Consider the following 17,797-nt stretch of genomic DNA (forward strand, 5'->3'; position numbering starts at 1 on the left):
TATCTGACAAGGTCTCAAAGTGCCATCTTTTAGAGGGCATTAGGCTTTGGGAAATTTGATGATACATACAAAACAAAAATAATAAATAAACTTCAGAAGTATGTGCTGATTAATCTATATTTTGAATCAGTAGAGGCATTACTTGGCAATGGGTCTGGTGCAAGTCTAAATCATGAAAAATGATGATCATGGCTGGGTGGTAGGAAGTCTGTGAGTGAATGGTGTTGGTGGCTGACTGGCGGCTCTGGGCTGGCGATGGTCTGGTGCTGATGTGCTTCGGCCTCGACCTGCGCGATCACACTCGACCTCAGAACTGTTGAAGTAAAGGTAATCTGAACATATTTTCACAAGATACTGGCAGGAAATTTGAATTCATCAATGATATATATTGTTAGTTGCTATGAGAAAAATCTATTTGTAGCTTTTTCATAATCACCATAATTCAGAAACCATGGCTACATTGCATCAGCTATGAATGTAACTGAAATATATGTATAAATTTTCCCTCAAAATTAATATTATGGAAAGACTACTGAGGGCTTCATATAACATTTACAATAATCTTCTGTAGAGGGTTCACTAGTATACATTAACTGACATATCGCAAAAGACATTTACAATGACATATACTTTAGCACATAATACATTAAGCAATCAATACTTACTACATGTACCTGCTGGCATGGAAAGGGAATACATTGAATAGATATTAGACAATAGTAAATGAAAATTCATCAATAAACTTATTCTTTATTGTGATTTGAAAAAAGTAAAATTATACATATAACCACAAAATTAATTATTTGCCATACACACAAATATTTCAAGTTCTGGACATTGTAAAACTTCATAATCATAACACTGCAACATATGGGTAAAGCATGAATAAAAGTGTGGGAAAATCATGGATAGCTCCTCTTACATCCCTTCTGGGTTGAGACCTTTGCAAACTTGTTTTCTGAAAGCTGACTTATTGCTGGCAGTCTGTCTGAGGTATAACTGAATAACCAAATGAAGAATGAATGTCTGCAGTTTAATATATATTTAGTAATACAATTCAAGAAAAATAAATGATAACTATGAAGCTGATGATATACAGTCTTGTGGTTATGAGTAATATCTTTCCACACACTATCATAAAAAATTTTCACTGTACCTCTTGGTATCAATTTTCATTTTAACATGCATTAATGAATCCATACAGACAAATATACACAAGAGCAAGCATGCAAGCATGCATGCACACACACATACAAACACACAATCTTGCTCACACACAATTAGTTCTATTGTAATGGAATGAATTAATCAGAGCATTTCAAGAGTCCTTGCATCGCAGTTAAAAGATCATATCTGAAAAACAAGAAATTTACTCTTCTACAACCCATGTGGGAGAGTGAGGGTTCTAAGTTTAGAGTTTACTGAGACTTCAGAGGTAATATCTGGTGTCTTCTTAAGGGCCTTTGGTCACTACCCCTGTATTTATATTAAAATCTATTGAAATGAACTGAGAGTAGCACAATTTCTGGTTCCTATTGCCCAAAATATCTCGGAAGTAAAGTACAATAAGAAACCTGGACAAAACCTGTCAAAGAGAACCCTCCACAACAAAAGACCAACAAGCAGATGCTAATAAGTGAATGATAACAATAGAGTGCTTAACCCTTAAAGGGCTGATGTGGTCCACAAATCCAATATGGAGGGAAAACTAATCCTTATAAAAAGATAAACGACATTCAAAAGTAACAGAAAAATCACATAAAGTTACATCATTACCCCTTTGATGGCTTGGTCCTGTGCAAAGTGAAAGCCGCAGAAGGTTTGAATGTGTTTGGGAGATCCTGATTGCAGACGAAGATGAGGTTATGACATTTCTTACTTTCTATTGAGTTTATTTCCTTACTGTACTCTTATTTCTTACAAAGATACATACTTGGAGTAAATGACATAATTTCACCCTAAAATTCAGTAAGAGAGAGACTGACTGCCAAGTTTTGGGAGGATATGGAAGAATTTATTTCTTAATACCAAAAACTGTACTCTTATTTCCTGTACACTTATTTCACACACAGACACAGCATTACTGTTGAATAACATGAACATATGTAGAAATATTACACATTTCACTTATCATAGAGGTGTGGGGATAATGACAAGCTGATACATAAGGGGAAGATACTACATACATTGCTTCTTTGGAAATTTTCAGTCTTTAGTTACCATCTGTACCAAAGTACTACATTACCTCAGGATTACAGAAGAAATGAGGTGGAATTTTATGCAATTTTTCCAGAAGAGCAAGTTCACTGAGGATGCCTTCCTTTCCTTCTTATATAATTCACCACCAAAATCACTCTGTAAATCACATGCATCTTTACATTTCTTGTGTTGTTCTTAACTTTCCTCACCAAATGATACAAAAGAGTTCCTCCTAATAACTTGGGTCATTTGACAACCTATGTATTTTCCATTTCCATGGAGTTAGTGAATTTGTGTAAGCATGACTATGATCATAGGCTGACAACCATCCACATATATTAGTGGTTGTAGCAGTACTGAGGACACTAGGGTTTGTTCCTGGTATCAGGTTTCTTCCTGGGCTTTCTTACCAATGGGAAAGACCTCAATACACTATTCATGGTATAAAACATTTAGACATTTAAATAGAAATGGGAAAGCCATTACATCAACTGATGATGGCTGTGGTTTCGAAGAAAATACTAAATGATGTTGGCCAATGTTTAAGGGCCAAAGAAGCCAATAAAGACCTTGCAGCCACAGATGACCATAGAGGGTAAGTGCCTTAGCAGAAAATTATTTATTTCCCAAAGAAAGATCAACTGAGAAAATGCTAGGGCAAATTTTAATATCAAAACCATTGGGCACATTAGCAGTCAGCTCCCCATCACAGTCTATAAGGATTCAAGAGCCCTCAAAAAGTGCCTTGTTACAGTTGTCATGATCCTAAAAACATCCAATGAAGAAAAATACAATGCAGCTGACTGAAAAGTAGCTGCTGATCATACCACCTGACCAAAAACAAAACAGAATTCACAAGGAGATCCAATCAAAAGGGTTCACTCTCACTCTGCAGCACTTTGTTACACTCATTACAGTCTGAAAGGGAGATGGACATCATCACCTGTGAATGCTTGGAATGATGTTAGGTGGACTCTACAAAAGAAAAAGGAAACAATAACCCATGGATAGCACCACAAAGATAATTAGGTATGAACCATGATAAGAAACTACCTAACCAAGCCACATCAGCCAAAAGAAAATTACTTTCTTGTTGCCATGAAATTGTCAGAAAATCTGTGTTACACTGGGTAAATTGTAACATCTAATAGCTTCAATTAACCCAGTTTGTAAAAGTTTTCAAGGAATCATGACATGGGAAAGTAATAAACTTTCCCTATTTGGATACCAAGTTTATGCCCATTACCAGACCTTCGATACTGGACCTCATGGTGGAATTGCGGTGATGGTATATTAAGACATTCTCCAACCACCTATTCCTCTGCATTTGGCATTGCAGGCTAAGGCAGTAAGGAATAAATAATCTAATCAGACAATACACTGCTGCATCCATATACTTCCTCCAAATGATATGGACATTTTGGGTATGGAAGTCTTGAATGAAGAGCTAACATCCCCTTTCCTGCTTTTGGGAGATTTCAAGTCATCACTTCCTCTTGGGTACACCATATCTAACTCAGCACTGGAACCATTACAATATTTTTGAAAACAAGAATATCTGTACTCAATATAGCCTCTTCAATGTATTTCTATATTAAGACTAGGACTTCCTCCAATAGCGTCTCCTCCATTTGTTCAGCATATACTAAGCTGGACTTTACGTGGCAAGTCACGGGAGATGTGCTTGGAAGTGATCAATATCTGATTATGTCTTGAAGACTGGGACAGAATGATGATGACTACTTCAATTGAGTCTCGGTGATGCAGGACTACCCTCCAAGGATTTCTAGTCAGTCCAAGAAACCACTGACCATCTGAGAGCCAGATTCAATAACTTAAAAGAAATAGAGGAAGATACCATCAACCTTCAGTAGCCTGGTAGTGATCCGAAATGCCAAGAAGCTGTCAAAGCAAGAAAAGCTGAGTTAAAGCAACTAAAATGATGATCTGATAATGCAACCTTGGTTCCTTATAAAATGACCAGAACCAAGATCCAATGGAAACTCATGGGTACTGTGTGTGTCCATGTCCTCCATAATTCAAGTACACCCCCATCACTGGTACGAAAAAAGTTGGCAAGATCACAGGCAAATCGGAGTTGTTTCCCTTTCATGCTTTAAAGATAAATAGATCACTGAACATCTACATAAATGTTGAAAGTATTCTTCCTGCATCCATGGTAGACATCTCTGAATTATAGAATCTTATGCCAGATTTTCCACTTCAAATGCAAAACAAAAACTAAAAAAATAACTTTGTCGGAGAACAGAGGATCTGCAGAACTCCCATACAACCTCCTCTTACAAGGAGGACTTGAATTCTGGCTAATGCCTTTTAAGAAAATGGTTCCAGGTAGAGACAATACTCTATCAAATGACATCTCACTTACTGGAGACTTCCCTGGATTTCTTGTTGGCTCTATATAACAGAATTTTCTGGGAGGGAACAATGCCTATAACATGGATGGAGGGAAGCAATCATCATCACAGTTTCTATACCAGGCAAAGAAGCTGCAGTACCACAAAACTACTGACTAATCTCCATAAAAAAAAAAGAAAAAAGAAAAAAAAAAAAGAGGCTGATGTGGTTTTAAGAAAAAGTGCTGTCTCCATTCTAAGCAAGATTCTTATAAGAAAGATCCATTAAAGATGCCCCTGTTACATTAGAAATGCCATCAGGAACCCCTTTGATTAAAGGCATCATCTAATGGTATAGGTTGTACCTTTCTAATATGGCACTCTCTAAACTAGCAACTCCCATGGTCCAGCACATTTTGACTCTGCCGCCATTAGTTATCAGTTTGTGGATCTGCCAGCAAGACGGTGCTGTTAGCAGTGCTAAGGCACCAAAAGCCCTTTACATCACAGCCGAGCTAATTAACAGTCCTGTTAATTTCTTATATTCAGACGTATTTTAGCCCTTCAGGATGTCATCCAAGAAACCATGAGGTGCAAATGATGCTAGTGCCAACAAGCATAAGCACAAATCATTATCTATTTTTGAAAAGGTGGAGTTACTGAAAAAATATGATAAAGGAACTTCTGTAAAGACTTTGTGTGAGTACTATGAGATCGGATTGTCAACTGTGTATGGCTTAGAGGTCAATCTCTATTTTCTGCAGTCTGGCAATGGCCAGGTCCCAAGGTCGCTGGATTAAAGAGGCATAAACTGTAGTTTAATTTAGCCAAGGCCTATAATCATCATAGAGAAAATGCAATTCATCAGTTTTCAGGGAGCACTATCCACCTTCCTCTGGAACTTCCTAGGAAGCAGGAAGTTCAAGGTTCATGTACGAAACAGCTTCTCGAGCCAGGAAGGCTAAGAAAAAAAGTTCCTACAAGGAAACATCCTCAGTGTGACCCCTTTCCACCTGCCATCAGTCACAGTGTCAGGCCTGTACTTCTCTAAAGGAAGATTAGTCTGTGTACAAAAAAGCCTACCGACTGCAATAGATCGGTATTTCATTGGGCCATATACCATAGGTTACAAAATTATCCTTAAGAAAAACCATGGCTATGTACTTCCGCAAAATGAACTAGAACTTCCAGCCTCCCTCTTCTTGGGAATGGACTCACTACAATTCATCAGAGAAATGAAGTTTTTGGGTATAATGTTTAGCTTGCAAACTGATGTGGGTGCCTCATATCTAAGAACTGAAAGTCAAAGCTAACAAATCACATGATATCTTGTGGGTACCCTCCCATACATTGTGCTATGGGCTGGCCATACAATGCTGCTGTGGATAAACCAAGTGCCGGTACAGAGCAAGACAGATTAAGGTTGTGAGGCATACTCATCAGCATCATCCACAGTTCTTGATGTTAAATCACATCTAAAAGATGCTCTAAGGATATACACCAGAGCTTTTCAATCTTCCACAGTGAAGTTCTGTAAAGCAAAGAACCACCTCTACTATTCCATCACGTTTCTACGAACTAAACTTACTACACCGTGTTACAGAAAAATCTTGAATGTCCTATTTGTAAGGTTATCAATGACACTTGATCAAGTGGTCAGTCCTATGGTTGGAGTACAAAAGCATCTGTAAAAAACATGAGTTTGAATCTCAGCAAGATTTTACCAGTTGGAGGGCACCAGATACAACCAATACAATAATACTACATTGTAAGGATGTTGTTCCTACAAAGAAGTGACAAGGCAAAGATGAAAGCAAGCAGAAAACTCTGAAGCACCAAGGTTCAACAGAAATCCGCAATGATGGCTTCCAAATCCAATGGCATGGGTTTTGCAGCAGTAAGCAGAAGGAAGACTTAGTTGTAGCCTATACCCTGCAACTTCCAGAGCTTAAGATTACCTGAGAGACAGAGCCATACTATCATTATGTATTTGGATTCTAACAGTGCATTATAAGCTGTCGCCATACTGAACTCATCATATCCAGTGGTGAGGGAAATAAAAGACGTTTCAATGGATTTCCACTCAATGCAAAACAATATCACAATGATGGGCTACTGTTCATACACCTAATCACCACTGTTTGGTGTCTCCCTTGTAAGAAGTCCATTTAAAACAAACAATCATATTGATATGATTTTTTTTTCTAAAGTTTCAAAAACCAAGAGTGGGAATATAAGTTTTCTGGAAAGCGATCATTCACTACTGTGTGCAGCACCCATTATGGCATCCAGCCTGATGTATGCTGACTTATGGTGGCCATACAACCAACATTCTAATTTTGTAATATTATGTATAAACATCTCAAACCTTCTAAAACTAAGAGTGAGAAGTGCCCATGTGAGACTTATACTTGTGGAAGAAGAGGAGCAGGAAAAGCATCAGCCAGGAGTTAAACATTCTGAGGTGCTTTGAAGCTGGTCAGCATGTTGTTTTAACTTTTGCCTTTATTCAATCCACTGCTGATTTCCTGTACATAGTATGATAAGCCCCTGGCAGTTGGCTGTGAGTGTGCCATATATAGTCTGAGTCATTACGAATCCAGAGCATGGTAAACTGTGTAGTACTGAGCCAGGAAACAATTATGGGCTACATAGCTTCCACATCCTTTATCCATATATTTTTTCACCTCAGCTGGTCACTAACCATCTAAATACCATGGAAGATTGGTACATAATTTTTGTCCTGCTCAGTACAGAAAATGTCCAAGAAATGTATACAGATTTATATGCAATATGCATATAAATGTATGAAAATAATGAAACAAATATTATCAAAAATCACAACATGATTCCATAGTGAAATGTGTAGATATAAAGTCACAAGGGGGATAAATATCATACAGCATGCAGAGTTGCTGCTTGAACAATTATTAATCTGATAAGCTCACCAAATATGTAATGTTTAACTATATTATACTCTATACTGTCATCAGATGTTACCATACTTATTTCATAATTACCTCAGGATCAATTTCTATGAAACAGACCTAGTGTTATCCAGGACCTTTCTAAAGGTTCTTGCAACCCAATGCAGCGCTACTTCCTGTAGCAGAGAAAATAAACTTTGGAAAGAGAGGTTCTTGGACAAAACTGTACTCCCAATGATACAGTCTCACCTAAGGTCTTTTTCTAAATCTTTTTCATTCCATCCTTCTATCTCCAATTAGATCTCCCTGTTCTCCTTGTTTCCTCAACTTCTGACACATATATATATCCTCGTTATAAATCTTTCCTCACTTATTCTTTTCATGTTTCCAAGCCATTTCAACACACCCTCTTCTGCTCTCTCAACCACACTCTTTAATATTATCACACATCTCTCTCTCTCCCTTTCATAAATTACTTGATCAAACCACCTCACACCACATATTGTCCTCAAACATTTCACTTCCAACACGTCCACCTTCCTCCACATAGCCTTATCAATAGCTCAACCCTCAAATCTGTATAATATTGATAGCATTACTATTCCTTCAAACATACCCATTTCTGCCCTCCCAGAAAACGTTCTTTCTTTTCACACATTCTTCAACGCTTCAAGGATCTTTGCCTCCTCTCCCAACCTATGACTCACTCCTCCATCCATGGTTCCATTTGTTACCATGTCTCCTCCCAGATATTCAAAACACTTTGCTTCCTACAATTTTTCTCCATTCAAACTCACATCCCAACTACCCTGTCCCTTCACCTTGCTAAACCTAATAATCTTGTTTTTACTCGCATTCAATCAACTTTCTCCTCTCAGACACTCCTCCAAGCTCAGTCACCAACTTCTGCAGTCTCTCATTTGAATCTGACACCAATATTGTACCATCAGCAAACAACAACTGACTCCCTTCCCGTACCTCTAATCCCTCACAGTCTGCATATTCACACATCTCCAAGACTTTTGCATTTACCTCCCTTACCATCCCATTCATAAACAAATTGAACAACCATGGTGACATCACACACATGCCACAGACCAAGCTTCACTTGGAACCACTGACTCTTCTCTCTTCCTAACTGTACACAATCCTTACACCCTTGATAAAAACTTTTCTGCTTCTAGCAGCTTTCCTCTCACATCGTATATTCTTAAGACCTTCCACAAGGGATCTCTATCAAACCTATTATATGCCTTCTCCAGATCCATGAATGCCAAATAAATCCATCTGTTTTTCAAAGTATTTCTCACACATTCTTGAAAACAAGCACCTGATCCACACAACCTCTAACACTTCTGAAATCACACTGCTCCTTCCCAATCTGATACTCCATATATGCCCTCTCTCTAAGACTCTGGCATTTACCTCCCTGAACACCCCATCCATAAACAAATTAAACAACCTTGGTAACATCTTGGTGACATAGCACCCTTCTGCCAAAGACCAATCTTCATCAGGAATGGCCACGGCAGTCATTTACAATGGCTTCTCCTCTAAATCGCTTAAACTCTTCAATAGAGTTCCCTAAGGAACAATGCTTTTTCTAACCCTCCTCAGTCTTTTCCTGCGTGAACTCCCACTACCCAGAGAAAACCACAACAGGACACTCTGACACCATATCAGCAACAACAAACATGCCATACTACATTACAAAACAGGAACAACAACTACCTATAACAGAATGTATGCACCTCCATATTTGTCTTCAGTCACTCACACCAAAAAATGCATGAATCCAGTTTACACCCTATAGTCAAACTGAATGGATAATAACAACCAGTGAATAAAACACCAACCACTCTAAGCATTACATATAGGATGCACATATGACTTTCACTCTCTATGGCAATAACATCAACACAAAAGCAAAATTCAAACTAAATCCCTTCAGAACACTAACTGGCATCTGATTTTGAGAAGAAAAAGAACCTCTTAACATCACTACAAACAATTTTTTTGCTCAACTCTAAGCTATGCATCACCTGTCTGCAGAGTCTTCTACTCTCTCAAAAGCAATTATAACAAAGCAGTAAACTACATGAAAGCATTAAGAAAACATTCACTGGCTGCATAACAACCACAAGCACTCACCACTTACAAGATGAAACAAAGATCCTCCAAATATAATCTCATCTCAACATGCTTGACATTCAAATCTGCACAACAGCACTAGACCCTCTTCCATTACTAATCACCAACCCCAAAGTACAAATAAAATGCTTGCCTCTGCCTTTCACTTCAGCAACCTCTATTCACAGATCCCCCTCTCAATAAATCCATCACTGACAAGACACATACATACTAAAATAACCAAACAAGCATTCAATAATTACACTCCTACCTCAGTGTTTTACTCCACCCTACCATACATACACCATCAGAAGCCACACTCCCCAGACAAACACGAGTCACAATCTCCTATCTACACTTGGACATCAATCATCCCTACAACACTATTAAATTGTTTAAACACATACCAAGACCCTTCATGCCCATGACACAATTACCACAATGGAGACTTGGTTGGCTTCCAGAGTGCTGCAGGAACCTCATTACACTAAAAGGGACATCTGGGGCAGGAAATATATATGAATATATATTTCTTTCATTCTTGATTGCAATTTCCCACGTTGGTGAGGTAGCGCCAGGAACATACAAAGCAGGGCCGTATCTGCTCTCATCCATCCTCTAGCTATCATGTGTAATGCACAGAAGGCACAACGCCCTATTCACAACCAGACCCAAAAGACTTCCCATAAATTATCCCAGATGCTTCACATGCCCTGGTTCAGTCAGCTGACAGCATGTCATCACCTATATAACACATCGTTCCAATTTACTCTATACCATGCACACCTTTCACCCTCTGGGAAGTTCAGGCCCCAATCACTCAAAATCTTTTTCACTCCATCCTTCTATCTCCAATTTGGCTCCCCATTCTCAATGTTCCCTCTATTTCTGACACATATGTCTTCTTCGTCAACCTTTTCTCATTCATTATCTCCCTATGTCCAAACAATTTTAGCATAACCTTTTATAGCTCTCTCAGTGACACTTTTTATTACCACACCTCTCTTATTCTTTCATTATTTACTCGATCAACCACCTCACACCATATATTGTCCTCAAACATTTCCAACACATCCATCTTCCTCCATACAGCCTTATCTACAGCCCATGCCTGGCATCTATAAATTATTGTTGAGACTGCTATACCTTCACACATAACTTTTGCTCTGCCAGATAATGGTCCCTCTTTCCAACCATTGCTCAATGCTCCTAGAACCTTTGCCCCCTCCCACACCTATCCCTATGGTTCCATTTGCTGCCATGTCCACTCCCAGGTTTCTACAACTATTCACTTCCTCCAATTCTTCTCCAATAAATCTCGCATCCCATTTAACCTGTCTTTCAACCCTGCTAAACCTTATAACCTTACTTTTATTCACATTTACTCTTAACTTCCTACTTTCACATACTCTTCCAAACTTAGCCATCAACTTCTGCAGTTTCTCACTCAAATCTGCCACCAGTGCTGTATCATCAGCAAACAAAAACTGACACTTCCCAGGCCCTTTCACCCCCAACTGACAGCAAAGTCACCCCTCTCTCCAAGACTCTAATATTAACTTCCATCCATTAAAAAGTTCAAAACCCATGGTGACATCATAAAACCCTGTTACAAACCTACCTTCACTTGAAACCATTCATTCTTCTCTCCTACTTGTAAACGTTATACACCCTTGATAAAAACTTTTCACTGCTTCTAGCAGATTTCCTCCCAAACAGTATATTCTAAAGACCTTCAACAAGGCATTGCTATCAACCCTATCATACATATGCTTTCTCCAGATCCATTAATGCCACATAAAAATCCATGTTTCTCCGAGTATTTCTCAAAGACATTCTTAAAAGCATACACCTGATCCACATATCATCCACCAATCTGATGCTCTGTACATATCTTCACCCTTTCAATCACTACCCTCCCATCCAACTTACCAGGAAAACTCAACAAACTTACACCTCTCTAAAGTTTGAACATCTACCTTTACCCCCTTGCCTTTAAACACTGGCACAATATATGCATTCTGCAATACCATCCACACCAGCCACCTTACTACATTTCATCTTATGTGAGGCTTTCTCCACCACTTCGCTCTTCACCAAACCACTTTCACTTTGCATATATATGTGCAGTCTGTTCTGGATGAGAGGGCATAGGAAGTTAGTTGTTGTTCGCTGATGATACAGTGCTGGTGGCAGATTCAGGTGAGAAACTGCAGAAGTTGGTGCCTGAGTTTAGTAAAGTGTGTGAAAAATGAAAGTTGAGAGTAAATGTGAATAAAAGCAAGGTTATTAGGTTCAGTAGGGTACAGGGACAAGTTAATTGGGAGGTAAGTTCGAATGGAGAAAAACTGGAGGAAGTAAAGAGTTTTAGATATCTGGGAGTGGACTTAGCAGCGGATAGAACCATGGAAGCGGAAGTGAGCCACAGGGTGGGGTTGGGGGCAAAGGTTCTGGGAGCATTGAAGAATGTGTGGAAGGTGAGAATGTTATCTTGGAGAGCAAAAATGGGCATGTTTAAAGGAATAGTGGTTCCAACAATGTTATATGGTTGCGAGGCATGGGCTATAAATAAGGTTGTGTGGAGGAAGGTGGATGTGTGAAATGTTTGAGGACATTATGTGATGTGAGGTGGTTTGATCAAGTAAGTCATAAATAAAAGGGTAAGAGAGATGTGTGGTAATAAAAAGTGTGGTTGAGAGAGCAGAAGAGGGTGTGTTGAAATGGTTAAGACATATGGAGAGAATGAGTGAGGAAAGATTGACAAAGGGGATATATGCGTCAGAGATGGAGGGAAGAAGGAGAAGCAGGAGACCAAATTGGAGGTGGGGGGATGGAGTGAAAAAGATTTTGAGGGATTGGGGCTTGAACATACAGGAGGGTGAAAGGCGTGCAAGGAATAGAGTGAACTGGAACGATGTGGTATACCAGGGTTGACTTGCTGTCAATGGATTGAACCAGGGCATGTGAAGCATCTGGGGTAAACCATGGAAAGGTCTGTGGGGCCTGGATGTGGAAAGGGAGCTGTGGTGTCGGTGCATTACACATGACAGGTAGAGACTGAAAGTGAACAAATGTGGCTTTTTTTTACCGTTTCTGGTGCTACCTCGCTGGAGGGGGGAATGTTATTTTGTGTGTGGCGGGATGGTGATGGGAATGGATGAAGGCGGCAAGTATGAATATGTACATGCGTATACATGTATATGTCTGTGTTTATATGTATATGGTGAAGCGTATATGTGTGTGTGTGTGTGGTCGTTTATGTATATACATGTGTATGTGGGTGGGTTGAGCCATTCCCCATCTGTTTCCTTGCACTACCTTGCTAACGCAGGAGATGGCGGTTAAGTATAAATATATATAAATAAATTCTTTTTCTTTCTTTTAAACTATTCGCCATTTCCCACGTTAGCGAGGTAGTGTTAAGACAGAGGACTGGGCCTTTGTGGAATATCCTCACCTGGCCCCCCTCTGTTCCTCCTTTTGGAAAATTAAAAAAAAAATAATGAGAGGGGAGGATTTCCAGCCCCCCACTCCCTCCCCTTTTAGCCGCCTTCTACGACACGCAGGGAATATGTGGGAAGTATTCTTTCTCCCCTATCCCCAGGGATATATATATATATATATATATATATATATATATATATATATATATATATATATATATAGTATGAAGTCTGTTGTGGATGAGAGAGCTTGGGAAGTGAGTCAGTTGTTGTTCGCTGATGATACAGCGCTGGTGGCTGATTCATGTGAGAAACTGCAGAAGCTGGTGACTGAGTTTGGTAAAGTGTGTGAAAGAAGAAAGTTAAGAGTAAATGTGAATAAGAGCAAGGTTATTAGGTACAGTAGGGTTGAGGGTCAAGTCAATTGGGAGGTAAGTTTGAATGGAGAAAAACTGGAGGAAGTAAAGTGTTTTAGATATCTGGGAGTGGATCTGGCAGCGGATGGAACCATGGAAGCGGAAGTGAATCATAGGGTGGGGGAGGGGGCGAAAATTTCCACACATCTCTCTTACCCTTACGTTACTTACTCGATCAAACCACCTCACACCACATTGTCCTCAAACATCTCATTTCCAGCACATCCATCCTCCTGCGCACGACTCTATCCATAGCCCACGCCTCGCAACCATACAACATTGTTGGAACCACTATTCCTTCAAACATACCCATTTTTGCTTTCCGAGATAATGTTCTTGACTTCCACACATTCTTCAAGGCTCCCAGAATTTTCGCCCCCTCCCCCACCCTATGATCCACTTCCGCTTCCATGGTTCCATCTGCTGCCAGATCCACTCCCAGATATCTAAAACACTTTACTTCCTCCAGTTTTTCTCCATTCAAACTTACCTCCCAATTGACTTGACCCTCAACCCTACTGTACCTAATTACCTTGCTCTTATTCACATTTACTCTTAACTTTCTTTTTTCACACACTTTACCAAACTCAGTCACCAGCTTCTGCAGTTTCTCACATGAATCAGCCACCAGCGCTGTATCATCAGCGAACAACAACTGACTCACTTCCCAAGCTCTCTCATCCCCAACAGACTTCATACTTGCCCCTCTTTCCATATATATATATATATATATATATATATATATATATATATATATATATATATATATATATATATATATATATTATCCCTGGGGATAGGGGAGAAAGAATACTTCCCACGTATTCCCTGCGTGTCGTAGAAGGCGACTAAAAGGGGAGGGAGCGGGTGGCTGGAAATCCTCCCCTCTCTTTTTTTTTAATTTTCCAAAGAATGAACAGAGAAGAGGGCCAGGTGAGGATATTTCCTCAAAGGCCCAGTCCTTTGTTCTTAACGCTACCTCGCTGACGCGGGAAATGGTGAATAGTATGAAAAAAAAAATTATATATATATATATTATTTCATTTTGCTTTGTCGCTGTCTCCCGCATTTGTGAGGTAGCGCAAGGAAACAGACGAAAGAAATGGCCTAACCCAACCCCATACACAATGTATATACATACACGTCCACACACGCAAATATACATACCTATACATCTCAATGTACACATATATATACACACACAGACACGTACATATATACCCATGCACACAATTCACACTGCCTGCCTTTATTCATTCCCATCGCCACCTCGCCACACATGGAATACCATCCCCCTCCCACCTCATGTGTGCGAGGTAGCACTAGGAAAAGACAACAAAGGCCCCATTCGTTCACACTCAGTCTCTAGCTGTCACACAATAATGCCTGAAACCACAGCTTCCTTTCCACATCCAGGCCCCACACAACTTTCCATGGTTTACCCCAGACGCTTCACTTACCCTGATTCAATCCATTGACAGCACGTCAACCCCGGTATACCACATCGATCCAATTCACTCCTATTCCTTGCCCTCCTTTCACCCTCCTGCATGTTCAGGCCCCGATCACACAAAATCTTTTTTCACTCCATCTTTCCACCTCCAATGTGGTCACCCACTTCTCCTCGTTCCCTCCATCTCCGACACATATATCCTCTTGGTCAATCTTTCCTCACTCATTCTCTCCATGTGCCCAAACCATTTCAAAACACCCTCTTCTGCTCTATCAACCACGCTCTTTTTATTTCCACACATCTCTCTTACCCTTACATTACTTACTCGATCAAACCACCTCACACCACACATTGTCCTCAAACGTCTCATTTCCAGCACATCCACCCTCCTGCGCACAACTCTATCCATAGCCCACGCCTCGCAACCATACAACATTGTTGGAACCACTATTCCTTCAAACATACCCATTTTTGCTTTCCGAGATAATGTTCTCGACTTCCACACATTCTTCAAGGCTCCCAGGATTTTCGCCCCCTCCTCCACCCTATGATTTACTTCCGCTTCCATGGTTCCATCCGCTGCCAGATCCACTCCCAGATATCTAAAACACTTTACTTCCTCCAGTTTTTCTCCATTCAAACTTACCTCCCAATTGACTTGACCCTCAACCCTACTGAACCTAATAACCTTGCTCTTATTCACATTTACTCTTAACTTTCTTCTTTCACACACTTTACCATACTCAGTCACCAGCTTCTGCAGTTTCTCACATGAATCAGCCCCAACGCTGTATCATCAGCGAAAAACAACTGACTCACTTCCCAAGCTCTCTCATCCACAACAGACTTCATACTTGCCTCACTTCCCAAGCTCTCTCATCCACAACAGACTTCATACTTGCCCCTCTTTCCAAATCTCTTGCATTCACCTCCCTAACAACCCCATCCATAAACAAATTAAACAACCATGGAGACATCACACACCCCTGCCGCAAACCTACATTCACTGAGAATCAATCACTTTCCTCTCTTCCTACACGTACACATGCCTTACATCCTCGATAAAAACTTTTCACTGCTTCTAACAACTTGCCTCCCACACCATATATTCTTAATACCTTCCACAGAGCATCTCTATCAACTCTATCATATGCCTTCTCCAGATCCATAAATGCTACATACAAATCCATTTGCTTTTCTAAGTATTTCTCACATACATTCTTCAAAGCAAACACCTGATCCACACATCCTCTACCACTTCTGAAACCACACTGCTCTTCCCCAGTCTGATGCTCTGTACATGCCTTCACCCTCTCAATCAATACCCTCCCATATAATTTCCCAGGAATACTCAACAAACTGATACCTCTGTAATTTGAGCACTCACTCGCAAACGCGGGAGACAGCGACAAAGTATAAAAAAAAAAAAAAAAAAAAAAAAAATATATATATATATATATATATATATATATATATATATATAACAACAACTGACTCACTTCCCAAGCTCTCTCATCCACAACAGACTTCATACTCGCCCATCTTTCCAAAACTCTTGCATTCACCTCCCTAACAACCCCATCCATATATATATATATATATATATATATATATGTATATATATATATATATATATATATATATATATATGGATGGGGTTGTTAGGGAGGTGAATGCAAGAGTTTTGGAAAGATGGGCGAGTATGAAGTCTGTTGTGGATGAGAGAGCTTGGGAAGTGAGTCAGTTGTTGTTCGCTGATGATACAGCGCTGGTGGCTGATTCATGTGAGAAACTGCAGAAGCTGGTGACTGAGTTTGGTAAAGTGTGTGAAAGAAGAAAGTTATGAGTAAATGTGAATAAGAGCAAGGTTTTTAGGTACAGTAGGGTTGAGGGTCAAGTCAATTGGGAGGTAAGTTTGAATAGAGAAAAACTGGAGGAAGTAAAGTGTTTTAGATATCTGGGAGTGGATCTGGCAGCGGATGGAACCATGGAAGCGGAAGTGAATCATAGGGTGGAGGAGGGGGCGAAAATCCTGGGAGCCTTGAAGAATGTGTGGAAGTCGAGAACATTATCTCGGAAAGCAAAAATGGGTATGTTTGAAGGAATAGTGGTTCCAACAATGTTGTATGGTTGCGAGACGTGGGCTATGGATAGAGTTGTGCGCAGGAGGGTGGGTGTGCTGGAAATGAGATGTTTGAGGACAATGTGTGGTGTGAGGTGGTTTGATCGAGTAAGTAATGTAAGGGTAAGAGAGATGTGTGGAAATAAGAAGAGCGTGGTTGAGAGAGCAGAAGAGAGTGTTTTGAAATGGTTTGGGCACATGGAGAGAATGAGTGAGGAAAGGTTAACCAAGAGGATATATGTATCGGAGGTGGAGGGAACGAGGAGAAGTGGGAGACCAAATTATTGGAGGTGGAAAGATGGAGGGAAAAAGATTTTGAGTGATCGGGGCCTGAACATGCAGGAGGGTGAAAGGAGGGCAAGGAATAGAGTGAATTGGATCGATGTGGTATACCGGGGTTGACGTGCTGTCAGTGGATTGAATCAGGGCATGTGAAGCATCTGGGGTAAACCATGGAAAGTTGTGTGGGGCCTGGATGTGGAAAGGGAGCTGTGGTTTCGGGCATTATTGCATGACAGCTAGAGACTGAGTGTGAACGAATGGGGCCTTTGTTGTCTTTTCCTAGCGCTACCTCGCACACATGAGGGGGGGAGGGGGATGGTATTGCATGTGCGGCGAGGTGGCAATGGGAATGAATAAAGGCAGACAGTGTGAATTGTGTGCATGGGTATATATGTATGTGTCTGTGTGTGTATATATATGTGTACATCGAGATGTATAGGTATGTATATTTGCGTGTTTGGACGTGTA

At 40.1% G+C, this 17,797-nt stretch overlaps 1 long non-coding RNA gene across 1 annotated transcript; it reads right to left on the bottom strand.

The window, feature by feature from the left end:
- Positions 1-98: 98 nt before the first annotated feature.
- Positions 99-13,074, bottom strand: LOC139754645 (uncharacterized). The gene is made up of 2 exons (XR_011713918.1): positions 666-13,074; positions 99-313 (listed from the first exon to the last, which is right to left on the bottom strand). It is a non-coding gene; the product is annotated as an uncharacterized lncRNA (long non-coding RNA).
- Between the last annotated feature and the right edge of the window lie 4,723 nt (positions 13,075-17,797).

This window comes from Panulirus ornatus, chromosome 17 (genome assembly GCF_036320965.1).
Source record: "Panulirus ornatus isolate Po-2019 chromosome 17, ASM3632096v1, whole genome shotgun sequence".
Classification (NCBI taxonomy): domain Eukaryota; kingdom Metazoa; phylum Arthropoda; class Malacostraca; order Decapoda; family Palinuridae; genus Panulirus; species Panulirus ornatus.